Source organism: Acipenser ruthenus, unplaced genomic scaffold, assembly GCF_902713425.1.
Source record: "Acipenser ruthenus unplaced genomic scaffold, fAciRut3.2 maternal haplotype, whole genome shotgun sequence".
In the NCBI taxonomy this organism is placed as follows: domain Eukaryota; kingdom Metazoa; phylum Chordata; class Actinopteri; order Acipenseriformes; family Acipenseridae; genus Acipenser; species Acipenser ruthenus.
The window spans coordinates 2,723-22,357 of NW_026708825.1; the positions used below are offsets into that span (position 1 = coordinate 2,723).

Consider the following 19,635-nt stretch of genomic DNA (forward strand, 5'->3'; position numbering starts at 1 on the left):
TCTATTTACTAAAAAACTATTGTATAGACTGCACCTCACAGAGTCTGCATTGTGTTCAGTGTGCGGAACAAGGGAAGAAGGGCTTCAACATTTGTTTCTGAACTGTACTGGGCTGGGGGGTTTTAAAGAGTTTTTAGGAATGATAATTGAAGGGCTATTTAAGTCTGCAGACCTGGGTGTGTTAAATCTCTTGTCTTGGGATGATTTCTTTCTTTTTGGTTTACATACTCAGGGTTGAGAATGTCAATGTTTTTGTTGTCAATTTGTTTCTCAGTTATGCCAGGTATACTATCTGACAAAGAAGGAATCTGATGCAATATCATGGCAGGAATCTCAACATTGTTAAACTTTATGTCACTAATCTGAAAAAGAATGTTTCAGATATATTCTTTTACTGTAAAAGTGTGGGTTGGTATGAAGCGATTTGATGATTTGATATTGTATAATAATGTTTTTCTTAGGATGGAGGGGGATGGGCTTGTTTTTTGTTTGTGAACATGTGTCTTCTCAGTGATGATTTTTGAATGGTATATTTGAAATACTGATTTTCTGTTTATCATATGAATCTTAGAGAAAAATGCAATCGCCTGCGGCCACACCACCTTGAATAAGCTTGATCTCGTCTGATCTCAGAAGCTAAGCAATGTTGGGGCATGGTTAGTACTTGGATGGGAGACCACCTGGGAATATCAAGTGCTGCAGGCATTACATTTTACATTTGAAATGTGTGGAGGACAAAAGGAAATTTTGGAGGAATCACCCCCAGCTCAATAAACATAAAAAGGCATGAAAGCAGAAATGCAATCGCCTGCGCCACACCACCTTGAATAAGCCTGATCTCGTCTGATCTCAGAAGCTAAGCAAATGTTGGGCTTGGTTAGTACTTGGATGGGAGGCCACCTGGGAATATCAAGTGCTGCAGGCATTACATTTTACAATTGAAATGTGTGGAGGACAAAAGGAAATTTTGGAGGAATCACCCCCAGCTCACTAAACATAAAAGTCATGAAAGCAGAAATGCAATCGCCTGCGGCCACACCACCTTAAATAAGCCTGATCTCGTCTGATCTCAGAAGCTAAGCAATGTTGGGCTTGGTTAGTACTTGGATGGGAGGCCACCTGGGAATATCAAGTGCTGCAGGCATTACATTTTACAATTGAAATGTGTGGAGGACAAAAGGAAATTTTGGAGGAATCACCCCCAGCTCACTAAACATAAAAGTCATGAAAGCAGAAATGCAATCGCCTGCAGCCACACCACCTTGAATAAGCCTGATCTCGTCTGATCTCAGAAGCTAAGCAATGTTGGGTTTGGTTAGTACTTGGATGGGAGACCACCTGGGAATATCAAGTGCTGCAGGCATTATATTTTTGTAATTACATTTTACAATTGAAATGTGTGGAGGACAAAAGGAAATTTTGGAGGAATCACCCCCAGCTCACTAAACATAAAAGTCATGAAAGCAGAAATGCAACCGCCTGCGGCCACACCACCTTGTATAAGCCTGATATCAGAAGCTGAGCAATGTTGGGCTTGGTTAGTACTTGGATGGGAGACCACCTGGGAATATCAAGTGCTGCAGGCATTACATTTTACAATTGAAATGTGTGGTGGACAAAAGGAAATTTTGGAGGAATCACCCCCAGCTCAATAAACATAAAAGTCATGAAAGCAGAAATGCAATCGCCTGCGGCCACACCACCTTGAATAAGCCTGATCTCGTCTGGTCTCAGAAGCTAAGCAATGTTGGGCTTGGTTAGTACTTGGATGGGAGACCACCTGGGAATATCAAGTGCTGCAGGCATTACATTTTATAATTGAAATGTGTGGAGGACAAAAGGAAATTTTGGAGGAATCACCCCCAGCTCAATAAACATAAAAGTCATGAAAGCAGAAATGTAATCGCCTGTGGCCACACCACCTTGAATAAGCCTGATCTCGTCTGATCTCAGAAGCTAAGCAATGTTGGGCTTGGTTAGTACTTGGATGGGAGACCACCTGGGAATATCAAGTGCTGCAGGCATTACATTTTACAATTGAAATGTGTGGAGGACAAAAGGAAATTTTGGAGGAATCACCCCCAGCTCCCTAAACATAAAAGTCATGAAAGCAGAAATGCAATCGCCTGCGGCCACACCACCTTGAATAAGCCTGATCTCAGAAGCTAAGCAATGTTGGGCTTGGTTAGTACTTGGATGGGAGACCACCTGGGAATATCAAGTGCTGCAGGCATTACATTTTACAATTGAAATGTGTGGAGGACAAAAGGAAATTTTGGAGGAATCACCCCCAGCTCCCTAAACATAAAAGTCATGAAAGCAGAAATGCAATCGCCTGCGGCCACACCACCTTGAATAAGCCTGATCTCGTCTGATCTCAGAAGCTAAGCAATGTTAGGCTTGGTTAGTACTTGGATGGGAGACCACCTGGGAATATCAAGTGCTGCAGGCATTACATTTTACAATTGAAATGTGTGGAGGACAAAAGGAAATTTTGGAGGAATCACCCCAGCTCACTAAACATAAATGTCATGAAAGCAGAAATGCACTCGCCTGCGGCCACACCACCTTGAATAAGCCTGATCTCGTCTGATCTCAGAAGCTAAGCAATGTTGGGCTTGGTTAGTACTTGGATGGGAGACCACCTGGGAATATCAAGTGCTGCAGGCATTACATTTTACAATTGAAATGTGTGGAGGACAAAAGGAAATTTTGGAGGAATCACCCCCAGCTCACTAAACATAAAAGTCATGAAAGCAGAAATGCAATCGCCTGCGGCCACACCACCTTGAATAAGCCTGATCTCGTCTGATCTCAGAAGCTAAGCAATGTTGGGCTTGGTTAGTACTTGGATGGGAGACCACCTGGGAATATCAAGTGCTGCAGGCATTACATTTTACAATTGAAATGTGTGGAGGCCAAAAGGAAATTTTGGAGGAATCACCCCCAGCTCACTAAACATAAAAGTCATGAAAGCAGAAATGCAATCGCCTGAGGCCACACCACCTTGAATAAGCCTGATCTCGTCTGATCTCAGAAGCTAAGCAATGTTGGGCTTGGTTAGTACTTGGATGGGAGACCACCTGGGAATATCAAGTGCTGCAGGCATTACATTTTACAATTGAAATGTGTGGAGGACAAAAGGAAATTTTGGAGGAATCACCCCCAGCTCACTAAACATAAAAGTCATGAAAGCAGAAATGCAATCGCCTGCGGCCACACCACCTTGAATAAGCCTGATCTCGTCTGATCTCAGAAGCTAAGCAATGTTGGGCTTGGTTAGTACTTGGATGGGAGACCACCTGGGAATATCAAGTGCTGCAGGCATTACATTTTACAATTGAAATGTGTGGAGGCCAAAAGGAAATTTTGGAGGAATCACCCCCAGCTCACTAAACATAAAAGTCATGAAAGCAGAAATGCAATCGCCTGCGGCCACACCACCTTGAATAAGCCTGATCTCGTCTGATCTCAGAAGCTAAGCAATGTTGGGCTTGGTTAGTACTTGGATGGGAGACCACCTGGGAATATCAAGTGCTGCAGGCATTACATTTTTGTAATTACATTTTACAATTGAAATGTGTGGAGGACAAAAGGAAATTTTGGAGGAATCACCCCCAGCTCACTAAACATAAAAGTCATGAAAGCAGAAATGCAATTGCCTGCGGCCACACCACCTTGAATAAGCCTGATCTCGTCTGATCTCAGAAGCTAAGCAATGTTGGGCTTGGTTAGTACTTGGATGGGAGACCACCTGGGAATATCAAGTGCTGCAGGCATTACATTTTTGTAATTACATTTTACAATTGAAATGTGTGGAGGACAAAAGGAAATTTTGGAGGAATCACCCCCAGCTCACTAAACATAAAAGTCATGAAAGCAGAAATGCAATCGCCTGCGGCCACACCACCTTGAATAAGCCTGATCTCGTCTGATCTCAGAAGCTAAGCAATGTTGGGCTTGGTTAGTACTTGGATGGGAGACCACCTGGGAATATCAAGTGCTGCAAGCATTACATTTTACAATTGAAATGTGTGGAGGACAAAAGGAAATTTTGGAGGAATCACCCCCAGCTCCCTAAACATAAAAGTCATGAAAGCAGAAATGCAATCGCCTGCGGCCACACCACCTTGAATAAGCCTGATCTCAGAAGCTAAGCAATGTTGGGCTTGGTTAGTACTTGGATGGGAGACCACCTGGGAATATCAAGTGCTGCAGGCATTACATTTTTGTAATTACATTTTACAATTGAAATGTGTGGAGGACAAAAGGAAATTTTGGAGGAATCACCCCCAGCTCACTAAACATAAAAGTCATGAAAGCAGAAATGCAATCGCCTGCGGCCACACCACCTTGAATAAGCCTGATCTCGTCTGATCTCAGAAGCTAAGCAATGTTGGGCTTGGTTAGTACTTGGATGGGAGACCACCTGGGAATATCAAGTGCTGCAGGCATTACATTTTACAATTGAAATGTGTGGAGGCCAAAGGGAAATTTTGGAGGAATCACCCCCAGCTCCCTAAACATAAAAGTCATGAAAGCAGAAATGCAATCGCCTGCGGCCACACCACCTTGAATACGCCTGATCTCGTCTGATCTCAGAAGCTAAGCAATGTTGGGCTTGGTTAGTACTTGGATGGGAGACCACCTGGGAATATCAAGTGCTGCAGGCATTACCTTTTACAATTGAAATGTGTGGAGGACAAAAAGAAATTTTGGAGGACTCACCCCCAGCTCACTAAACATAAAAGTCATGAAAGCAGAAATGCAATCGCCTGCTGCCACACCACCTTGAATAAGCCTGATCTCGTCTGATCTCAGAAGCTAAGCAATGTTGGGCTTGGTTAGTACTTGGATGGGAGACCACCTGGGAATATCAAGTGCTGCAGGCATTACATTTTTGTAATTACATTTTACAATTGAAATGTGTGGAGGACAAAAGGAAATTTTGGAGGAATCACCCCCAGCTCACTAAACATAAAAGTCATGAAAGCAGAAATGCAATCGCCTGCGGCCACACCACCTTGAATAAGCCTGATCTCAGAAGCTAAGCAATGTTGGGCTTGGTTAGTACTTGGATGGGAGACCACCTGGGAATATCAAGTGCTGCAGGCATTACATTTTGTAATTACATTTTACAATTGAAATGTGTGGAGGACAAAAGGAAATTTTGGAGGAATCACCCCCAGCTCACTAAACATAAAAGTCATGAAAGCAGAAATGCAATCGCCTGCGGCCACACCACCTTGAATAAGCCTGATCTCATCTGATCTCAGAAGCTAAGCAATGTTGGGCTTGGTTAGTACTTGGATGGGAGACCACCTGGGAATATCAAGTGCTGCAGGCATTACATTTTACAATTGAAATGTGTGGAGGACAAAAGGAAATTTTGGAGGAATCACCCCCAGCTCACTAAACATAAAAGTCATGAAAGCAGAAATGCAAACACCTGCGGCCACACCACCTTGAATAAGCCTGATCTCGTCTGATCTCAGAAGCTAAGCAATGTTGGGCTTGGTTAGTACTTGGATGGGAGACCACCTGGGAATATCAAGTGCTGCCGGCATTACATTTTACAATTGAAATGTGTGGAGGACAAAAGGAAATTTTGGAGGAATCACCCCCAGCTCACTAAACATAAAAGTCATGAAAGCAGAAATGCAATCGCCTGCGGCCACACCACCTTGAATAAGCCTGATCTCGTCTGATCTCAGAAGCTAAGCAATGTTGGGCTTGGTTAGTACTTGGATGGGAGACCACCTGGGAATATCAAGTGCTGCAGGCATTACATTTTACAATTGAAATGTGTGGAGGACAAAAGGAAATTTTGGAGGAATCACCCCCAGCTCACTAAACATAAAAGTCATGAAAGCAGAAATGCAAACACCTGCGGCCACACCACCTTGAATAAGCCTGATCTCGTCTGATCTCAGAAGCTAAGCAATGTTGGGCTTGGTTAGTACTTGGATGGGAGACCACCTGGGAATATCAAGTGCTGCCGGCATTACATTTTACAATTGAAATGTGTGGAGGACAAAAGGAAATTTTGGAGGAATCACCCCCAGCTCACTAAACATAAAAGTCATGAAAGCAGAAATGCAATCGCCTGCGGCCACACCACCTTGAATAAGCCTGATCTCGTCTGATCTCAGAAGCTAAGCAATGTTGGGCTTGGTTAGTACTTGGATGGGAGACCACCTGGGAATATCAAGTGCTGCAGGCATTACATTTTTGTAATTACATTTTACAATTGAAATGTGTGGAGGACAAAAGGAAATTTTGGAGGAATCACCCCCAGCTCACTAAACATAAAAGTCATTAAAGCATAACTGCAATCGCCTGCGGCCACACCACCTTGAATACGCCTGATCTCGTCTGATCTCAGAAGCTAAGCAATGTTGGGCTTGGTTAGTACTTGGATGGGAGACCACCTGGGAATATCAAGTGCTGCAGGCATTACATTTTACAATTGAAATGTGTGGAGGACAAAAAGAAATTTTGGAGGAATCACCCCCAGCTCACTAAACATAAAAGTCATGAAAGCAGAAATGCAATCGCCTGCGGCCACACCACCTTGAATAAGCCTGATCTCGTCTGATCTCAGAAGCTAAGCAATGTTGGGCTTGGTTAGTACTTGGATGGGAGACCACCTGGGAATATCAAGTGCTGCAGGCATTACATTTTACAATTGAAATGTGTGGAGGACAAAAGGAAATTTTGGAGGAATCACCCCCAGCTCACTAAACATAAAAGTCATGAAAGCAGAAATGCAATTGCCTGCGGCCACACCACCTTGAATGAGCCTGATCTCGTCTGATCTCAGAAGCTAAGCAATGTTGGGCTTGGTTAGTACTTGGATGGGAGACCACCTGGGAATATCAAGTGCTGCAAGCATTACATTTTACAAATGAAATGTGTGGAGGACAAAAGGAAATTTTGGAAGAATCACCCCCAGCTCACTAAACATAAAAGTCATGAAAGCAGAAATGCAATCGCCTGCGGCCACACCTCTTTGAATAAGCCTGATCTCGTCTGATCTCAGAAGCTAAGCAATGTTGGGCTTGGTTAGTACTTGGATGGGAGACCACCTGGGAATATCAAGTGCTGCAGGCATTACATTTTTGTAATTACATTTTACAATTGAAATGTGTGGAGGACAAAAGGAAATTTTGGAGGAATCACCCCCAGCTCACTAAACATAAAAGTCATGAAAGCAGAAATGCAATCGCCTGCGGCCACACCACCTTGAATAAGCCTGATCTCGTCTGATCTCAGAAGCTAAGCAATGTTGGGCTTGGTTAGTACTTGGATGGGAGACCACCTGGGAATATCAAGTGCTGCAGGCATTACATTTTACAATTGAAATGTGTGGAGGACAAAAGGAAATTTTGGAGGAATCACCCCCAGCTCACTAAACATAAAAGTCATGAAAGCAGAAATGCAAACACCTGCGGCCACACCACCTTGAATAAGCCTGATCTCGTCTGATCTCAGAAGCTAAGCAATGTTGGGCTTGGTTAGTACTTGGATGGGAGACCACCTGGGAATATCAAGTGCTGCCGGCATTACATTTTACAATTGAAATGTGTGGAGGACAAAAGGAAATTTTGGAGGAATCACCCCCAGCTCACTAAACATAAAAGTCATGAAAGCAGAAATGCAATCGCCTGCGGCCACACCACCTTGAATAAGCCTGATCTCGTCTGATCTCAGAAGCTAAGCAATGTTGGGCTTGGTTAGTACTTGGATGGGAGACCACCTGGGAATATCAAGTGCTGCAGGCATTACATTTTTGTAATTACATTTTACAATTGAAATGTGTGGAGGACAAAAGGAAATTTTGGAGGAATCACCCCCAGCTCACTAAACATAAAAGTCATTAAAGCATAACTGCAATCGCCTGCGGCCACACCACCTTGAATACGCCTGATCTCGTCTGATCTCAGAAGCTAAGCAATGTTGGGCTTGGTTAGTACTTGGATGGGAGACCACCTGGGAATATCAAGTGCTGCAGGCATTACATTTTACAATTGAAATGTGTGGAGGACAAAAAGAAATTTTGGAGGAATCACCCCCAGCTCACTAAACATAAAAGTCATGAAAGCAGAAATGCAATCGCCTGCGGCCACACCACCTTGAATAAGCCTGATCTCGTCTGATCTCAGAAGCTAAGCAATGTTGGGCTTGGTTAGTACTTGGATGGGAGACCACCTGGGAATATCAAGTGCTGCAGGCATTACATTTTACAATTGAAATGTGTGGAGGACAAAAGGAAATTTTGGAGGAATCACCCCCAGCTCACTAAACATAAAAGTCATGAAAGCAGAAATGCAATTGCCTGCGGCCACACCACCTTGAATGAGCCTGATCTCGTCTGATCTCAGAAGCTAAGCAATGTTGGGCTTGGTTAGTACTTGGATGGGAGACCACCTGGGAATTTCAAGTGCTGCAGGCATTACATTTTACAATTGAAATGTGTGGAGGACAAAAGGAAATTTTGGAGGAATCACCCCCAGCTCACTAAACATAAAAGTCATAAAAGCAGAAATGCAATCGCCTGCGGCCACACCACCTTGAATAAGCCTGATCTCAGAAGCTAAGCAATGTTGGGCTTGGTTAGTACTTGGATGGGAGACCCCCTGGGAATATCAAGTGCTGCAGGCATTACATTTTTGTAATTACATTTTACAATTGAAATGTGTGGAGGACAAAAGGAAATTTTGGAGGAATCACCCCCAGCTCACTAAACATAAAAGTCATGAAAGCAGAAATGCATTCGCCTGCGGCCACACCACCTTGAATAAGCCTGATCTCGTCTGATCTCAGAAGCTAAGCAATGTTGGGCTTGGTTAGTACTTGGATGGGAGACCACCTGGGAATATCAAGTGCTGCAGGCAATACATTTTACAATTGAAATGTGTGGAGGACAAAAGGAAATTTTGGAGGAACCACCCCCAGCTCACTAAACATAAAAGTCATGAAAGCAGAAATGCAATCGCCTGCGGCCACACCACCTTGAATAAGCCTGATCTCGTCTGATCTCAGAAGCTAAGCAATGTTGGGCTTGGTTAGTACTTGGATGGGAGACCACCTGGGAATATCAAGTGCTGCAGGCATTACATTTTACAATTGAAATGTGTGGAGGACAAAAGGAAATTTTGGAGGAATCACCCCCAGCTCACTAAACATAAAAGTCATGAAAGCAGAAATGCAATCGCCTGCGGCCACACCACCTTGAATAAGCCTGATCTCGTCTGATCTCAGAAGCTAAGCAATGTTGGGCTTGGTTAGTACTTGGATGGGAGACCACCTGGGAATATCAAGTGCTGCAAGCATTACATTTTACAATTGAAATGTGTGGAGGACAAAAGGAAATTTTGGAGGAATCACCCCCAGCTCCCTAAACATAAAAGTCATGAAAGCAGAAATGCAATCGCCTGCGGCCACACCACCTTGAATAAGCCTGATCTCAGAAGCTAAGCAATGTTGGGCTTGGTTAGTACTTGGATGGGAGACCACCTGGGAATATCAAGTGCTGCAGGCATTACATTTTTGTAATTACATTTTACAATTGAAATGTGTGGAGGACAAAAGGAAATTTTGGAGGAATCACCCCCAGCTCACTAAACATAAAAGTCATGAAAGCAGAAATGCAATCGCCTGCGGCCACACCACCTTGAATAAGCCTGATCTCAGAAGCTAAGCAATGTTGGGCTTGGTTAGTACTTGGATGGGAGACCACCTGGGAATATCAAGTGCTGCAGGCATTACATTTTACAATTGAAATGTGTGGAGGCCAAAGGGAAATTTTGGAGGAATCACCCCCAGCTCCCTAAACATAAAAGTCATGAAAGCAGAAATGCAATCGCCTGCGGCCACACCACCTTGAATACGCCTGATCTCGTCTGATCTCAGAAGCTAAGCAATGTTGGGCTTGGTTAGTACTTGGATGGGAGACCACCTGGGAATATCAAGTGCTGCAGGCATTACCTTTTACAATTGAAATGTGTGGAGGACAAAAAGAAATTTTGGAGGACTCACCCCCAGCTCACTAAACATAAAAGTCATGAAAGCAGAAATGCAATCACCTGCTGCCACACCACCTTCAATAAGCCTGATCTCGTCTGATCTCAGAAGCTAAGCAATGTTGGGCTTGGTTAGTACTTGGATGGGAGACCACCTGGGAATATCAAGTGCTGCAGGCATTACATTTTTGTAATTACATTTTACAATTGAAATGTGTGGAGGACAAAAGGAAATTTTGGAGGAATCACCCCCAGCTCACTAAACATAAAAGTCATGAAAGCAGAAATGCAATCGCCTGCGGCCACACCACCTTGAATAAGCCTGATCTCAGAAGCTAAGCAATGTTGGGCTTGGTTAGTACTTGGATGGGAGACCACCTGGGAATATCAAGTGCTGCAGGCATTACATTTTGTAATTACATTTTACAATTGAAATGTGTGGAGGACAAAAGGAAATTTTGGAGGAATCACCCCCAGCTCACTAAACATAAAAGTCATGAAAGCAGAAATGCAATCGCCTGCGGCCACACCACCTTGAATAAGCCTGATCTCATCTGATCTCAGAAGCTAAGCAATGTTGGGCTTGGTTAGTACTTGGATGGGAGACCACCTGGGAATATCAAGTGCTGCAGGCATTACATTTTACAATTGAAATGTGTGGAGGACAAAAGGAAATTTTGGAGGAATCACCCCCAGCTCACTAAACATAAAAGTCATGAAAGCAGAAATGCAAACACCTGCGGCCACACCACCTTGAATAAGCCTGATCTCGTCTGATCTCAGAAGCTAAGCAATGTTGGGCTTGGTTAGTACTTGGATGGGAGACCACCTGGGAATATCAAGTGCTGCCGGCATTACATTTTACAATTGAAATGTGTGGAGGACAAAAGGAAATTTTGGAGGAATCACCCCCAGCTCACTAAACATAAAAGTCATGAAAGCAGAAATGCAATCGCCTGCGGCCACACCACCTTGAATAAGCCTGATCTTGTCTGATCTCAGAAGCTAAGCAATGTTGGGCTTGGTTAGTACTTGGATGGGAGACCACCTGGGAATATCAAGTGCTGCAGGCATTACATTTTTGTAATTACATTTTACAATTGAAATGTGTGGAGGACAAAAGGAAATTTTGGAGGAATCACCCCCAGCTCACTAAACATAAAAGTCATTAAAGCATAACTGCAATCGCCTGCGGCCACACCACCTTGAATACGCCTGATCTCGTCTGATCTCAGAAGCTAAGCAATGTTGGGCTTGGTTAGTACTTGGATGGGAGACCACCTGGGAATATCAAGTGCTGCAGGCATTACATTTTACAATTGAAATGTGTGGAGGACAAAAAGAAATTTTGGAGGAATCACCCCCAGCTCACTAAACATAAAAGTCATGAAAGCAGAAATGCAATCGCCTGCGGCCACACCACCTTGAATAAGCCTGATCTCGTCTGATCTCAGAAGCTAAGCAATGTTGGGCTTGGTTAGTACTTGGATGGGAGACCACCTGGGAATATCAAGTGCTGCAGGCATTACATTTTACAATTGAAATGTGTGGAGGACAAAAGGAAATTTTGGAGGAATCACCCCCAGCTCACTAAACATAAAAGTCATGAAAGCAGAAATGCAATTGCCTGCGGCCACACCACCTTGAATGAGCCTGATCTCGTCTGATCTCAGAAGCTAAGCAATGTTGGGCTTGGTTAGTACTTGGATGGGAGACCACCTGGGAATTTCAAGTGCTGCAGGCATTACATTTTACAATTGAAATGTGTGGAGGACAAAAGGAAATTTTGGAGGAATCACCCCCAGCTCACTAAACATAAAAGTCATAAAAGCAGAAATGCAATCGCCTGCGGCCACACCACCTTGAATAAGCCTGATCTCAGAAGCTAAGCAATGTTGGGCTTGGTTAGTACTTGGATGGGAGACCACCTGGGAATATCAAGTGCTGCAGGCATTACATTTTTGTAATTACATTTTACAATTGAAATGTGTGGAGGACAAAAGGAAATTTTGGCGGAATCACCCCCAGCTCACTAAACATAAAAGTCATGAAAGCAGAAACGCAATCGTCTGCGGCCACACCACCTTGAATAAGCCTGATCTCGTCTGATCTCAGAAGCTAAGCAATGTTGGGCTTGGTTAGTACTTGGATGGGAGACCACCTGGGAATATCAAGTGCTGCAGGCATTACATTTTTGTAATTACATTTTACAATTGAAATGTGTGGAGGACAAAAGGAAATTTTGGAGGAATCACCCCCAGCTCACTAAACATAAAAGTCATGAAAGCAGAAATGCAATCGCCTGCGGCCACACCACCTTGAATAAGCCTGATCTCGTCTGATCTCAGAAGCTAAGCAATGTTGGGCTTGGTTAGTACTTGGATGGGAGACCACCTGGGAATATCAAGTGCTGCAGGCATTACATTTTTGTAATTACATTTTACAATTGAAATGTGTGGAGGACAAAAGGAAATTTTGGAGGAATCACCCCCAGCTCACTAAACATAAAAGTCATGAAAGCAGAAATGCAATCGCCTGCGGCCACACCACCTTGAATAAGCCTGATCTCGTCTGATCTCAGAAGCTAAGCAATGTTGGGCTTGGTTAGTACTTGGATGGGAGACCACCTGGGAATATCAAGTGCTGCAGGCATTACATTTTACAATTGAAATGTGTGGAGGACAAAAGGAAATTTTGGAGGAATCACCCCCAGCTCACTAAACATAAAAGTCATGAAAACAGAAATGCAACCGCCTGCGGCCACACCACCTTGAATAAGCCTGATCTCGTCTGATCTCAGAAGCTAAGCAATGTTGGGCTTGGTTAATACTTGGATGGGAGACCACCTGGGAATATCAAGTGCTGCAGGCATTACATTTTTGTAATTACATTTTACAATTGAAATGTGTGGAGGACAAAAGGAAATTTTGGAGGATTCACCCCCAGCTCACTAAACATAAAAGTCATGAAAGCAGAAATGCAATTGCCTGCGGCCACACCACCTTGAATAAGCCTGATCTCGTCTGATCTCAGAAGCTAAGCAATGTTGGGCTTGGTTAGTACTTGGATGGGAGACCACCTGGGAATATCAAGTGCTGCAGGCATTACATTTTTGTAATTACATTTTACAATTGAAATGTGTGGAGGACAAAAGGATATTTTGGAGGAATCACCCCCAGCTCACTAAACATAAAAGTCATGAAAGCAGAAATGCAATCGCCTGCGGCCACACCACCTTGAATAAGCCTGATCTCGTCTGATCTCAGAAGCTAAGCAATGTTGGGCTTGGTTAGTACTTGGATGGGAGACCACCTGGGAATATCAAGTGCTGCAGGCATTACATTTTACAATTGAAATGTGTGGAGGACAAAAGGAAATTTTGGAGGAATCACCCCCAGCTCACTAAACATAAAAGTCATGAAAGCAGAAATGCAATCGCCTGCGGCCACACCACCTTGAATAAGCCTGATCTTGTCTGATCTCAGAAGCTAAGCAATGTTGGGCTTGGTTAGTACTTGGATGGGAGACCACCTGGGAATATCAAGTGCTGCAGGCATTACATTTTACAATTGAAATGTGTGGAGGACAAAAGGAAATTTTGGAGGAATCACCCCCAGCTCACTAAACATAAAAGTCATGAAAGCAGAAATGCAATCGCCTGCGGCCACACCACCTTGAATAAGCCTGATCTCGTCTGATTTCAGAAGCTAAGCAATGTTGGGCTTGGTTAGTACTTGGATGGGAGACCACCTGGGAATATCAAGTGCTGCAGGCATTGCATTTTACAATTGAAATGTGTGCAGGACAAAAGGAAATTTTGGAGGAATCACCCCCAGCTCACTAAACATAAAAGTCATGAAAGCAGAAATGCAATCGCCTGCGGCCACACCACCTTGAATAAGCCTGATCTCGTCTGATCTCAGAAGCTAAGCAATGTTGGGCTTGGTTAGTACTTGGATGGGAGATCACCTGGGAATATCAAGTGCTGCAGGCATTACATTTTACAATTGAAATGTGTGGAGGACAAAAGGAAATTTTGGAGGAATCACCCCCAGCTCACTAAACATAAAAGTCATGAAAGCAGAAATGCAATCGCCTGCGGCCACACCACCTTGAATAAGCCTGATCTCATCTGATCTCAGAAGCTAAGCAATGTTGGGCTTGGTTAGTACTTGGATGGGAGACCACCTGGGAATATCAAGTGCTGCAGGCATTACATTTTTGTAATTACATTTTACAATTGAAATGTGTGGAGGACAAAAGGAAATTTTGGAGGAATCACCCCCAGCTCACTAAACATAAAAGTCATGAAAGCAGAAATGCAATCGCCTGCGGCCACACCACCTTGAATAAGCCTGATCTCAGAAGCTAAGCAATGTTGGGCTTGGTTAGTACTTGGATGGGAGACCACCTGGGAATATCAAGTGCTGCAGGCATTACATTTTTGTAATTACATTTTACAATTGAAATGTGTGGAGGACAAAAGGAAATTTTGGAGGATTCACCTCCAGCTCACTAAACATAAAAGTCATGAAAGCAGAAATGCAATTGCCTGCGGCCACACCACCTTGAATAAGCCTGATCTCGTCTGATCTCAGAAGCTAAGCAATGTTGGGCTTGGTTAGTACTTGGATGGGAGACCACCTGGGAATATCAAGTGCTGCAGGCATTACATTTTACAATTGAAATGTGTGGAGGACAAAAGGAAATTTTGGAGGAATCACCCCCAGCTCACTAAACATAAAAGTCATGAAAGCAGAAATGCAATCGCCTGCGGCCACACCACCTTGAATAAGCCTGATCTCGTCTGATCTCAGAAGCTAAGCAATGTTGGGCTTGGTTAGTACTTGGATGGGAGACCACCTGGGAATATCAAGTGCTGCAGGCATTACATTTTTGTAATTACATTTTACAATTGAAATGTGTGGAGGACAAAAGGAAATTTTGGAGGAATCACCCCCAGCTCACTAAACATAAAAGTCATGAAAGCAGAAATGCAATCGCCTGCGGCCACACCACCTTGAATAAGCCTGATCTCGTCTGATGTCAGAAGCTAAGCAATGTTGGGCTTGGTTAGTACTTGGATGGGAGACCACCTGGGAATATCAAGTGCTGCAGGCATTACATTTTTGTAATTACATTTTACAATTGAAATGTGTGGAGGACAAAAGGAAATTTTGGAGGAATCACCCCCAGCTCACTAAACATAAAAGTCATGAAAGCAGAAATGCAATCGCCTGCGGCCACACCACCTTGAATAAGCCTGATCTCAGAAGCTAAGCAATGTTGGGCTTGGTTAGTACTTGGATGGGAGACCACCTGGGAATATCAAGTGCTGCAGGCATTACATTTTTGTAATTACATTTTACAATTGAAATGTGTGGAGGACAAAAGGAAATTTTGGAGGATTCACCCCCAGCTCACTAAACATAAAAGTCATGAAAGCAGAAATGCAATTGCCTGCGGCCACACCACCTTGAATAAGCCTGATCTCGTCTGCTCTCAGAAGCTAAGCAATGTTGGGCTTGGTTAGTACTTGGATGGGAGACCACCTGGGAATATCAAGTGCTGCAGGCATTACATTTTACAATTGAAATGTGTGGAGGACAAAAGGAAATTTTGGAGGAATCACCCCCAGCTCACTAAACATAAAAGTCATGAAAGCAGAAATGCAATTGCCTGCGGCCACACCACCTTGAATAAGCCTGATCTCGTCTGATCTCAGAAACTAAGCAATGTTGGGCTTGGTTAGTACTTGGATGGGAGACCACCTGGGAATATCAAGTGCTGCAGGCATTACATTTTTGTAATTACTTTTTACAATTGAAATGTGTGCAGGACAAAAGGAAATTTTGGAGGAATCACCCCCAGCTCACTAAACATAAAAGTCATGAAAGCAGCAATGCAATCTCCTGTGTCCACACCACCTTGAATAAGCCTGATCTCAGAAGCTATGCAATGTTGGACTTGGTTAGTACTTGGATGGGAGAACACCTGGGAATATCAAGTGCTGCAGGCATTACATTTTTGTAATTACATTTTACAATTGAAATGTCTGGAGGACAAAAGGAAATTTTGGAGGAATCACCCCCAGCTCACCGAACATAAAAGTCATGAAAGCAGAAATGCAATCGCCTGCGGCCACACCACCTTGAATAAGCCTGATCTCGTCTGATCTCAGAAGCTAAGCAATGTTCGGCTTGGTTAGTACTTGGATGGGAGACCACCTGGGAATATCAAGTGCTGCAGGCATTACATTTTTGTTATTACTTTTTACATTTGAAATTTGTGCAGGACATAAGGAAATTTTGGAGGAATCACCACCAGCTCACTAAACATAAAAGTCATGAAAGCAGAAATGCAATTGCCTGCTGCCACACCACCTTGAATAAGCCTGATCTCAGAAGCTAAGCAATGTTGGGCTTGGTTAGTACTTGGATGGGAGACCACCTGGGAATATCAAGTGCTGAAGGCATTACATTTTACAATTGAAATGTGTGGAGGACAAAAGGAAATTTTGGAGGAATCACCCCCAGCTCACTAAACATAAAAGTCATGAAAGCAGAAATGCAATCGCCTGCGTCCACACCACCTTGAATAAGCCTGATCTCAGAAGCTATGCAATGTTGGGCTTGGTTAGTACTTGGATGGGAGACCACCTGGGAATATCAAGTGCTGCAGACATTACATTTTACAATTGAAATTTGTGGAGGACAAAAGGAAATTTTGGAGGAATCACCCCCAGCTCACCGAACATAAAAGTCATGAAGCAGAAATGCAATCGCCTGCGGCCACACCACCTTGAATAAGCTTGATCTCGTCTGATCTCAGAAGCTAAGCAATGTTGGGCGTGGTTAGTACTTGGATGGGAGAACACCTGGGAATATCAAGTGCTGCAGGCATTACATTTTTGTAATTACATTTTACAATTGAAATGTGTGGAGGACAAAAGGAAATTTTGGAGGACTCACCCCCAGCTCACTAAACATAAAAGTCATGAAAGCAGAATCGCAATCGCCTGCGGCCACACCACCTTGAATAAGCCTGATCTCGTCTGATCTCGTCTGATCTCAGAAGCTAAGCAATGTTGGGCTTGGTTAGTACTTGGATGGGAGACCACCTGGGAATATCAAGTGCTGCAGGCATTACATTTTACAATTGAAATGTCTGGAGGACAAAAGGAAATTTTGGAGGAATCACCCCCAGCTCACTAAACATAAAAGTCATGAAAGCAGAAATGCAATTGCCTGCGGCCAGACCACCTTGAATAAGCCTGATCTCGTCTGATCTCGGAAGCTAAGTAATGTTGGGCTTGGTTAGTACTTGGATGGGAGACCACCTGGGAATATCAAGTGCTGCAGGCATTACATTTTTGTAATTACATTTTACAATTGAAATGTGTGGAGGACAAAAGGAAATTTTGGAGGAATCACCCCCAGCTCACTAAACATAAAAGTCATGAAAGCAGAATCGCAATCGCCTGCGGCCACACCACCTTGAATAAGCCTGATCTCGTCTGATCTCAGAAGCTAAGCAATGTTGGGCTTGGTTAGTACTTGGATGGGAGACCACCTGGGAATATCAAGTGCTGCAGGCATTACATTTCACAATTGAAATGTGTGGAGGACAAAAGGAAATTTTGGAGGAATCACCCCCAGCTCACTAAACATAAAAGTCATGAAAGCAGAATCGCAATCGCCTGCGGCCACACCACCTTGAATAAGCCTGATCTCGTCTGATCTCAGAAGCTAAGCAATGTTGGGCTTGGTTAGTACTTGGATGGGAGACCACCTGGGAATATCAAGTGCTGCAGGCATTACATTTTACAATTGAAATGTGTGGAGGACAAAAGGAAATTTTGGAGGAATCACCCCCCAGCTCACTAAACATAAAAGTCATGAAAGCAGAATCGCAATCGCCTGCGGCCACACCACCTTGAATAAGCCTGATCTCGTCTGATCTCAGAAGCTAAGCAATGTTGGGCTTGGTTAGTACTTGGATGGGAGACCACCTGGGAATATCAAGTGCTGCAGGCATTACATTTTACAATTGAAATGTGTGGAGGACAAAAGGAAATTTTGGAGGAATCACCCCCAGCTCACTAAACATAAAAGTCATGAAAGCAGAAATGCAATCGCCTGCGGCCACACCACCTTGAATAAGCCTGATCTCGTCTGATCTCAGAAGCGAAGCAATGTTGGGCTTGGTTAGTACTTGGATGGGAGACCACCTGGGAATATCAAGTGCTGCAGGCATTACATTTTACAATTGAAATGTGTGGAGGACAAAAGGAAATTTTGGAGGAATCACCCCCAGCTCACTAAACATAAAAGTCATGAAAGCAGAAATGCAATCGCCTGCGGCCACACCACCTTGAATACGCCTGATCTCAGAAGCTAAGCAATGTTGGGCTTGGTTAGTACTTGGATGGGAGACCACCTGGGAATATCAAGTGCTGCAGGCATTACGTTTTGGTAATTACATTTTACAATTGAAATGTGTGGAGGACAAAAGGAAATTTTGGAGGAATCACCCCAGCTCACTAAACATAAAAGTCATGAAAGCAGAAATGCAATCGCCTGCGGCCACACCACCTTGAATAAGCCTGATCTCGTCTGATCTCAGAAGCTAAGCAATGTTGGGCTTGGTTAGTACTTGGATGGGAGACCACCAGGGAATACCAAGTACTGCAGGCATTACATTTTTGTAATTACATTTTACAATTGAAATGTGTGGAGGACAAAAGGAAATTTTGGAGGAATCACCCCCAGCTCACTAAACATAAAAGTCATGAAAGCAGAAATGCAATCGCCTGCGGCCACACCACCTTGAATAAGCCTGATCTCGTCTGATCTCGTCTGATCTCAGAAGCTAAGCAATGTTGGGCTTGGTTAGTACTTGGATGGGAGACCACCTGGGAATATCAAGTGCTGCAGGCATTACATTTTTGTAATGACATTTTACAATTGAAATGTGTGGAGGACAAAAGGAAATTTTGGAGGAATCACCCCCAGCTCACTAAACATAAAAGTCATGAAAGCAGAAATGCAATCGCCTGCGGCCACACCACCTTGAATAAGCCTGATCTCGTCTGGTCTCAGAAGCTAAGCAATGTTGGGCTTGATTAATATTTGGATGGGAGACCACCTGGGAATATCAAGTGCTGCAGGCATTACATTTTACAATTGAAATGTGTGGAGGACAAAAGGAAATTTTGGAGGAATCACCCCCAGCTCACTAAACATAAAAGTCATGAAAGCAGAAATGCAATCGCCTGCGGCCACACCACCTTGAATAAGCCTGATCTCGTCTGGTCTCAGAAGCTAAGCAATGTTGGGCTTGGTTAGTACTTGGATGGGAGACCACCTGGGAATATCAAGTGCTGCAGGCATTACATTTTACAATTGAAATGTGTGGAGGACAAAAGGAAATTTTGGAGGAATCACCCCAGCTCACTAAACATAAAAGTCATGAAAGCAGAAATGCAATCGCCTGCGGCCACACCACCTTGAATAAGCCTGATCTCGTCTGATCTCAGAAGCTAAGCAATGTTGGGCTTGGTTAGTACTTGGATGGGAGACCACTGGGAATATCAATTGCTGCAGGCATT

General features: G+C 43.7%; 63 non-coding genes and 22 pseudogenes across 63 annotated transcripts; all 85 read left to right on the top strand.

Annotated features, from left to right (window-relative positions):
• The first annotated feature begins 585 nt into the window (after positions 1-585).
• On the top strand, positions 586-705 carry LOC131736240 (5S ribosomal RNA; annotated as a pseudogene).
• A 101-nt stretch (positions 706-806) lies between these two features.
• On the top strand, positions 807-925 carry LOC131736276 (5S ribosomal RNA; annotated as a pseudogene).
• Positions 926-1,025: 100 nt separating this feature from the next.
• LOC131736220 (5S ribosomal RNA) lies at positions 1,026-1,144 on the top strand. The gene has a single exon (XR_009328024.1). It is a non-coding gene; the product is annotated as a 5S ribosomal RNA (ribosomal RNA).
• A 100-nt stretch (positions 1,145-1,244) lies between these two features.
• On the top strand, positions 1,245-1,363 carry LOC117408105 (5S ribosomal RNA). Its single transcript, XR_004662937.2, has one exon. It is a non-coding gene; the product is annotated as a 5S ribosomal RNA (ribosomal RNA).
• Positions 1,364-1,477: 114 nt separating this feature from the next.
• LOC117408161 (5S ribosomal RNA) lies at positions 1,478-1,586 on the top strand (annotated as a pseudogene).
• A 100-nt stretch (positions 1,587-1,686) lies between these two features.
• Positions 1,687-1,805, top strand: LOC131736322 (5S ribosomal RNA). The gene has a single exon (XR_009328070.1). It is a non-coding gene; the product is annotated as a 5S ribosomal RNA (ribosomal RNA).
• Positions 1,806-1,905: 100 nt separating this feature from the next.
• Positions 1,906-2,024, top strand: LOC131736319 (5S ribosomal RNA). The gene has a single exon (XR_009328067.1). It is a non-coding gene; the product is annotated as a 5S ribosomal RNA (ribosomal RNA).
• Positions 2,025-2,124: 100 nt separating this feature from the next.
• On the top strand, positions 2,125-2,233 carry LOC117407970 (5S ribosomal RNA; annotated as a pseudogene).
• A 100-nt stretch (positions 2,234-2,333) lies between these two features.
• Positions 2,334-2,452, top strand: LOC131736209 (5S ribosomal RNA). Its single transcript, XR_009328013.1, has one exon. It is a non-coding gene; the product is annotated as a 5S ribosomal RNA (ribosomal RNA).
• A 99-nt stretch (positions 2,453-2,551) lies between these two features.
• Positions 2,552-2,670, top strand: LOC131736270 (5S ribosomal RNA). Its single transcript, XR_009328035.1, has one exon. It is a non-coding gene; the product is annotated as a 5S ribosomal RNA (ribosomal RNA).
• Positions 2,671-2,770: 100 nt separating this feature from the next.
• On the top strand, positions 2,771-2,889 carry LOC131736281 (5S ribosomal RNA). The gene has a single exon (XR_009328036.1). It is a non-coding gene; the product is annotated as a 5S ribosomal RNA (ribosomal RNA).
• Positions 2,890-2,989: 100 nt separating this feature from the next.
• LOC131736214 (5S ribosomal RNA) lies at positions 2,990-3,108 on the top strand. Its single transcript, XR_009328018.1, has one exon. It is a non-coding gene; the product is annotated as a 5S ribosomal RNA (ribosomal RNA).
• Positions 3,109-3,208: 100 nt separating this feature from the next.
• Positions 3,209-3,327, top strand: LOC131736289 (5S ribosomal RNA). Its single transcript, XR_009328037.1, has one exon. It is a non-coding gene; the product is annotated as a 5S ribosomal RNA (ribosomal RNA).
• A 100-nt stretch (positions 3,328-3,427) lies between these two features.
• Positions 3,428-3,546, top strand: LOC131736290 (5S ribosomal RNA). The gene has a single exon (XR_009328038.1). It is a non-coding gene; the product is annotated as a 5S ribosomal RNA (ribosomal RNA).
• A 114-nt stretch (positions 3,547-3,660) lies between these two features.
• Positions 3,661-3,779, top strand: LOC131736292 (5S ribosomal RNA). The gene has a single exon (XR_009328040.1). It is a non-coding gene; the product is annotated as a 5S ribosomal RNA (ribosomal RNA).
• A 114-nt stretch (positions 3,780-3,893) lies between these two features.
• On the top strand, positions 3,894-4,012 carry LOC131736328 (5S ribosomal RNA). Its single transcript, XR_009328076.1, has one exon. It is a non-coding gene; the product is annotated as a 5S ribosomal RNA (ribosomal RNA).
• A 100-nt stretch (positions 4,013-4,112) lies between these two features.
• LOC131736254 (5S ribosomal RNA) lies at positions 4,113-4,221 on the top strand (annotated as a pseudogene).
• A 114-nt stretch (positions 4,222-4,335) lies between these two features.
• LOC131736293 (5S ribosomal RNA) lies at positions 4,336-4,454 on the top strand. The gene has a single exon (XR_009328041.1). It is a non-coding gene; the product is annotated as a 5S ribosomal RNA (ribosomal RNA).
• A 100-nt stretch (positions 4,455-4,554) lies between these two features.
• LOC131736200 (5S ribosomal RNA) lies at positions 4,555-4,673 on the top strand. The gene has a single exon (XR_009328004.1). It is a non-coding gene; the product is annotated as a 5S ribosomal RNA (ribosomal RNA).
• Positions 4,674-4,773: 100 nt separating this feature from the next.
• On the top strand, positions 4,774-4,892 carry LOC131736327 (5S ribosomal RNA). Its single transcript, XR_009328075.1, has one exon. It is a non-coding gene; the product is annotated as a 5S ribosomal RNA (ribosomal RNA).
• A 114-nt stretch (positions 4,893-5,006) lies between these two features.
• On the top strand, positions 5,007-5,115 carry LOC131736255 (5S ribosomal RNA; annotated as a pseudogene).
• A 113-nt stretch (positions 5,116-5,228) lies between these two features.
• Positions 5,229-5,347, top strand: LOC131736205 (5S ribosomal RNA). Its single transcript, XR_009328009.1, has one exon. It is a non-coding gene; the product is annotated as a 5S ribosomal RNA (ribosomal RNA).
• Positions 5,348-5,447: 100 nt separating this feature from the next.
• On the top strand, positions 5,448-5,566 carry LOC131736215 (5S ribosomal RNA). Its single transcript, XR_009328019.1, has one exon. It is a non-coding gene; the product is annotated as a 5S ribosomal RNA (ribosomal RNA).
• A 100-nt stretch (positions 5,567-5,666) lies between these two features.
• On the top strand, positions 5,667-5,785 carry LOC131736294 (5S ribosomal RNA). Its single transcript, XR_009328042.1, has one exon. It is a non-coding gene; the product is annotated as a 5S ribosomal RNA (ribosomal RNA).
• Positions 5,786-5,885: 100 nt separating this feature from the next.
• LOC131736217 (5S ribosomal RNA) lies at positions 5,886-6,004 on the top strand. The gene has a single exon (XR_009328021.1). It is a non-coding gene; the product is annotated as a 5S ribosomal RNA (ribosomal RNA).
• A 100-nt stretch (positions 6,005-6,104) lies between these two features.
• On the top strand, positions 6,105-6,223 carry LOC131736295 (5S ribosomal RNA). The gene has a single exon (XR_009328043.1). It is a non-coding gene; the product is annotated as a 5S ribosomal RNA (ribosomal RNA).
• Positions 6,224-6,337: 114 nt separating this feature from the next.
• On the top strand, positions 6,338-6,456 carry LOC131736291 (5S ribosomal RNA). Its single transcript, XR_009328039.1, has one exon. It is a non-coding gene; the product is annotated as a 5S ribosomal RNA (ribosomal RNA).
• Positions 6,457-6,556: 100 nt separating this feature from the next.
• LOC131736296 (5S ribosomal RNA) lies at positions 6,557-6,675 on the top strand. The gene has a single exon (XR_009328044.1). It is a non-coding gene; the product is annotated as a 5S ribosomal RNA (ribosomal RNA).
• Positions 6,676-6,775: 100 nt separating this feature from the next.
• LOC131736321 (5S ribosomal RNA) lies at positions 6,776-6,894 on the top strand. Its single transcript, XR_009328069.1, has one exon. It is a non-coding gene; the product is annotated as a 5S ribosomal RNA (ribosomal RNA).
• A 100-nt stretch (positions 6,895-6,994) lies between these two features.
• LOC131736238 (5S ribosomal RNA) lies at positions 6,995-7,113 on the top strand. Its single transcript, XR_009328032.1, has one exon. It is a non-coding gene; the product is annotated as a 5S ribosomal RNA (ribosomal RNA).
• Positions 7,114-7,227: 114 nt separating this feature from the next.
• LOC131736297 (5S ribosomal RNA) lies at positions 7,228-7,346 on the top strand. Its single transcript, XR_009328045.1, has one exon. It is a non-coding gene; the product is annotated as a 5S ribosomal RNA (ribosomal RNA).
• A 100-nt stretch (positions 7,347-7,446) lies between these two features.
• LOC131736218 (5S ribosomal RNA) lies at positions 7,447-7,565 on the top strand. Its single transcript, XR_009328022.1, has one exon. It is a non-coding gene; the product is annotated as a 5S ribosomal RNA (ribosomal RNA).
• A 100-nt stretch (positions 7,566-7,665) lies between these two features.
• LOC131736298 (5S ribosomal RNA) lies at positions 7,666-7,784 on the top strand. The gene has a single exon (XR_009328046.1). It is a non-coding gene; the product is annotated as a 5S ribosomal RNA (ribosomal RNA).
• A 114-nt stretch (positions 7,785-7,898) lies between these two features.
• On the top strand, positions 7,899-8,017 carry LOC131736302 (5S ribosomal RNA). Its single transcript, XR_009328050.1, has one exon. It is a non-coding gene; the product is annotated as a 5S ribosomal RNA (ribosomal RNA).
• Positions 8,018-8,117: 100 nt separating this feature from the next.
• Positions 8,118-8,236, top strand: LOC131736299 (5S ribosomal RNA). The gene has a single exon (XR_009328047.1). It is a non-coding gene; the product is annotated as a 5S ribosomal RNA (ribosomal RNA).
• Positions 8,237-8,336: 100 nt separating this feature from the next.
• Positions 8,337-8,455, top strand: LOC131736249 (5S ribosomal RNA). Its single transcript, XR_009328033.1, has one exon. It is a non-coding gene; the product is annotated as a 5S ribosomal RNA (ribosomal RNA).
• Positions 8,456-8,555: 100 nt separating this feature from the next.
• LOC131736272 (5S ribosomal RNA) lies at positions 8,556-8,664 on the top strand (annotated as a pseudogene).
• Positions 8,665-8,778: 114 nt separating this feature from the next.
• LOC131736300 (5S ribosomal RNA) lies at positions 8,779-8,897 on the top strand. Its single transcript, XR_009328048.1, has one exon. It is a non-coding gene; the product is annotated as a 5S ribosomal RNA (ribosomal RNA).
• Positions 8,898-8,997: 100 nt separating this feature from the next.
• LOC131736301 (5S ribosomal RNA) lies at positions 8,998-9,116 on the top strand. Its single transcript, XR_009328049.1, has one exon. It is a non-coding gene; the product is annotated as a 5S ribosomal RNA (ribosomal RNA).
• Positions 9,117-9,216: 100 nt separating this feature from the next.
• On the top strand, positions 9,217-9,335 carry LOC131736329 (5S ribosomal RNA). Its single transcript, XR_009328077.1, has one exon. It is a non-coding gene; the product is annotated as a 5S ribosomal RNA (ribosomal RNA).
• A 100-nt stretch (positions 9,336-9,435) lies between these two features.
• LOC131736256 (5S ribosomal RNA) lies at positions 9,436-9,544 on the top strand (annotated as a pseudogene).
• Positions 9,545-9,658: 114 nt separating this feature from the next.
• On the top strand, positions 9,659-9,767 carry LOC131736257 (5S ribosomal RNA; annotated as a pseudogene).
• Positions 9,768-9,867: 100 nt separating this feature from the next.
• Positions 9,868-9,986, top strand: LOC131736313 (5S ribosomal RNA). The gene has a single exon (XR_009328061.1). It is a non-coding gene; the product is annotated as a 5S ribosomal RNA (ribosomal RNA).
• Positions 9,987-10,086: 100 nt separating this feature from the next.
• On the top strand, positions 10,087-10,205 carry LOC131736237 (5S ribosomal RNA; annotated as a pseudogene).
• A 114-nt stretch (positions 10,206-10,319) lies between these two features.
• Positions 10,320-10,428, top strand: LOC131736258 (5S ribosomal RNA; annotated as a pseudogene).
• Positions 10,429-10,541: 113 nt separating this feature from the next.
• LOC131736216 (5S ribosomal RNA) lies at positions 10,542-10,660 on the top strand. The gene has a single exon (XR_009328020.1). It is a non-coding gene; the product is annotated as a 5S ribosomal RNA (ribosomal RNA).
• A 100-nt stretch (positions 10,661-10,760) lies between these two features.
• LOC131736219 (5S ribosomal RNA) lies at positions 10,761-10,879 on the top strand. The gene has a single exon (XR_009328023.1). It is a non-coding gene; the product is annotated as a 5S ribosomal RNA (ribosomal RNA).
• Positions 10,880-10,979: 100 nt separating this feature from the next.
• LOC131736206 (5S ribosomal RNA) lies at positions 10,980-11,098 on the top strand. Its single transcript, XR_009328010.1, has one exon. It is a non-coding gene; the product is annotated as a 5S ribosomal RNA (ribosomal RNA).
• Positions 11,099-11,212: 114 nt separating this feature from the next.
• Positions 11,213-11,331, top strand: LOC131736324 (5S ribosomal RNA). Its single transcript, XR_009328072.1, has one exon. It is a non-coding gene; the product is annotated as a 5S ribosomal RNA (ribosomal RNA).
• Positions 11,332-11,431: 100 nt separating this feature from the next.
• On the top strand, positions 11,432-11,550 carry LOC131736303 (5S ribosomal RNA). The gene has a single exon (XR_009328051.1). It is a non-coding gene; the product is annotated as a 5S ribosomal RNA (ribosomal RNA).
• Positions 11,551-11,650: 100 nt separating this feature from the next.
• Positions 11,651-11,769, top strand: LOC131736259 (5S ribosomal RNA). The gene has a single exon (XR_009328034.1). It is a non-coding gene; the product is annotated as a 5S ribosomal RNA (ribosomal RNA).
• A 100-nt stretch (positions 11,770-11,869) lies between these two features.
• Positions 11,870-11,978, top strand: LOC131736260 (5S ribosomal RNA; annotated as a pseudogene).
• A 114-nt stretch (positions 11,979-12,092) lies between these two features.
• On the top strand, positions 12,093-12,211 carry LOC131736318 (5S ribosomal RNA). Its single transcript, XR_009328066.1, has one exon. It is a non-coding gene; the product is annotated as a 5S ribosomal RNA (ribosomal RNA).
• Positions 12,212-12,325: 114 nt separating this feature from the next.
• Positions 12,326-12,444, top strand: LOC131736304 (5S ribosomal RNA). Its single transcript, XR_009328052.1, has one exon. It is a non-coding gene; the product is annotated as a 5S ribosomal RNA (ribosomal RNA).
• Positions 12,445-12,558: 114 nt separating this feature from the next.
• LOC131736305 (5S ribosomal RNA) lies at positions 12,559-12,677 on the top strand. The gene has a single exon (XR_009328053.1). It is a non-coding gene; the product is annotated as a 5S ribosomal RNA (ribosomal RNA).
• A 100-nt stretch (positions 12,678-12,777) lies between these two features.
• Positions 12,778-12,896, top strand: LOC131736204 (5S ribosomal RNA). Its single transcript, XR_009328008.1, has one exon. It is a non-coding gene; the product is annotated as a 5S ribosomal RNA (ribosomal RNA).
• A 114-nt stretch (positions 12,897-13,010) lies between these two features.
• On the top strand, positions 13,011-13,129 carry LOC131736306 (5S ribosomal RNA). Its single transcript, XR_009328054.1, has one exon. It is a non-coding gene; the product is annotated as a 5S ribosomal RNA (ribosomal RNA).
• Positions 13,130-13,243: 114 nt separating this feature from the next.
• LOC131736307 (5S ribosomal RNA) lies at positions 13,244-13,362 on the top strand. The gene has a single exon (XR_009328055.1). It is a non-coding gene; the product is annotated as a 5S ribosomal RNA (ribosomal RNA).
• A 100-nt stretch (positions 13,363-13,462) lies between these two features.
• LOC131736207 (5S ribosomal RNA) lies at positions 13,463-13,581 on the top strand. The gene has a single exon (XR_009328011.1). It is a non-coding gene; the product is annotated as a 5S ribosomal RNA (ribosomal RNA).
• Positions 13,582-13,681: 100 nt separating this feature from the next.
• On the top strand, positions 13,682-13,800 carry LOC131736201 (5S ribosomal RNA). Its single transcript, XR_009328005.1, has one exon. It is a non-coding gene; the product is annotated as a 5S ribosomal RNA (ribosomal RNA).
• Positions 13,801-13,900: 100 nt separating this feature from the next.
• LOC131736325 (5S ribosomal RNA) lies at positions 13,901-14,019 on the top strand. The gene has a single exon (XR_009328073.1). It is a non-coding gene; the product is annotated as a 5S ribosomal RNA (ribosomal RNA).
• Positions 14,020-14,119: 100 nt separating this feature from the next.
• Positions 14,120-14,238, top strand: LOC131736227 (5S ribosomal RNA). Its single transcript, XR_009328031.1, has one exon. It is a non-coding gene; the product is annotated as a 5S ribosomal RNA (ribosomal RNA).
• A 114-nt stretch (positions 14,239-14,352) lies between these two features.
• Positions 14,353-14,461, top strand: LOC131736261 (5S ribosomal RNA; annotated as a pseudogene).
• A 114-nt stretch (positions 14,462-14,575) lies between these two features.
• On the top strand, positions 14,576-14,694 carry LOC131736308 (5S ribosomal RNA). The gene has a single exon (XR_009328056.1). It is a non-coding gene; the product is annotated as a 5S ribosomal RNA (ribosomal RNA).
• A 100-nt stretch (positions 14,695-14,794) lies between these two features.
• LOC131736309 (5S ribosomal RNA) lies at positions 14,795-14,913 on the top strand. The gene has a single exon (XR_009328057.1). It is a non-coding gene; the product is annotated as a 5S ribosomal RNA (ribosomal RNA).
• A 114-nt stretch (positions 14,914-15,027) lies between these two features.
• LOC131736213 (5S ribosomal RNA) lies at positions 15,028-15,146 on the top strand. Its single transcript, XR_009328017.1, has one exon. It is a non-coding gene; the product is annotated as a 5S ribosomal RNA (ribosomal RNA).
• A 114-nt stretch (positions 15,147-15,260) lies between these two features.
• Positions 15,261-15,369, top strand: LOC131736262 (5S ribosomal RNA; annotated as a pseudogene).
• Positions 15,370-15,483: 114 nt separating this feature from the next.
• On the top strand, positions 15,484-15,602 carry LOC131736203 (5S ribosomal RNA). The gene has a single exon (XR_009328007.1). It is a non-coding gene; the product is annotated as a 5S ribosomal RNA (ribosomal RNA).
• Positions 15,603-15,702: 100 nt separating this feature from the next.
• LOC131736316 (5S ribosomal RNA) lies at positions 15,703-15,821 on the top strand. The gene has a single exon (XR_009328064.1). It is a non-coding gene; the product is annotated as a 5S ribosomal RNA (ribosomal RNA).
• A 337-nt stretch (positions 15,822-16,158) lies between these two features.
• LOC131736221 (5S ribosomal RNA) lies at positions 16,159-16,277 on the top strand. Its single transcript, XR_009328025.1, has one exon. It is a non-coding gene; the product is annotated as a 5S ribosomal RNA (ribosomal RNA).
• Positions 16,278-16,391: 114 nt separating this feature from the next.
• LOC131736283 (5S ribosomal RNA) lies at positions 16,392-16,500 on the top strand (annotated as a pseudogene).
• Positions 16,501-16,600: 100 nt separating this feature from the next.
• Positions 16,601-16,709, top strand: LOC131736286 (5S ribosomal RNA; annotated as a pseudogene).
• A 99-nt stretch (positions 16,710-16,808) lies between these two features.
• Positions 16,809-16,927, top strand: LOC131736244 (5S ribosomal RNA; annotated as a pseudogene).
• A 114-nt stretch (positions 16,928-17,041) lies between these two features.
• On the top strand, positions 17,042-17,170 carry LOC131736231 (5S ribosomal RNA; annotated as a pseudogene).
• A 100-nt stretch (positions 17,171-17,270) lies between these two features.
• Positions 17,271-17,389, top strand: LOC131736212 (5S ribosomal RNA). Its single transcript, XR_009328016.1, has one exon. It is a non-coding gene; the product is annotated as a 5S ribosomal RNA (ribosomal RNA).
• A 114-nt stretch (positions 17,390-17,503) lies between these two features.
• LOC131736310 (5S ribosomal RNA) lies at positions 17,504-17,622 on the top strand. Its single transcript, XR_009328058.1, has one exon. It is a non-coding gene; the product is annotated as a 5S ribosomal RNA (ribosomal RNA).
• Positions 17,623-17,722: 100 nt separating this feature from the next.
• LOC131736311 (5S ribosomal RNA) lies at positions 17,723-17,841 on the top strand. Its single transcript, XR_009328059.1, has one exon. It is a non-coding gene; the product is annotated as a 5S ribosomal RNA (ribosomal RNA).
• A 101-nt stretch (positions 17,842-17,942) lies between these two features.
• LOC131736312 (5S ribosomal RNA) lies at positions 17,943-18,061 on the top strand. The gene has a single exon (XR_009328060.1). It is a non-coding gene; the product is annotated as a 5S ribosomal RNA (ribosomal RNA).
• A 100-nt stretch (positions 18,062-18,161) lies between these two features.
• On the top strand, positions 18,162-18,280 carry LOC131736320 (5S ribosomal RNA). The gene has a single exon (XR_009328068.1). It is a non-coding gene; the product is annotated as a 5S ribosomal RNA (ribosomal RNA).
• Positions 18,281-18,380: 100 nt separating this feature from the next.
• On the top strand, positions 18,381-18,489 carry LOC131736243 (5S ribosomal RNA; annotated as a pseudogene).
• A 113-nt stretch (positions 18,490-18,602) lies between these two features.
• LOC131736326 (5S ribosomal RNA) lies at positions 18,603-18,721 on the top strand. Its single transcript, XR_009328074.1, has one exon. It is a non-coding gene; the product is annotated as a 5S ribosomal RNA (ribosomal RNA).
• A 114-nt stretch (positions 18,722-18,835) lies between these two features.
• On the top strand, positions 18,836-18,964 carry LOC131736232 (5S ribosomal RNA; annotated as a pseudogene).
• A 114-nt stretch (positions 18,965-19,078) lies between these two features.
• LOC131736229 (5S ribosomal RNA) lies at positions 19,079-19,197 on the top strand (annotated as a pseudogene).
• A 100-nt stretch (positions 19,198-19,297) lies between these two features.
• Positions 19,298-19,416, top strand: LOC131736323 (5S ribosomal RNA). The gene has a single exon (XR_009328071.1). It is a non-coding gene; the product is annotated as a 5S ribosomal RNA (ribosomal RNA).
• Positions 19,417-19,515: 99 nt separating this feature from the next.
• On the top strand, positions 19,516-19,633 carry LOC131736247 (5S ribosomal RNA; annotated as a pseudogene).
• Positions 19,634-19,635: the final 2 nt, after the last annotated feature.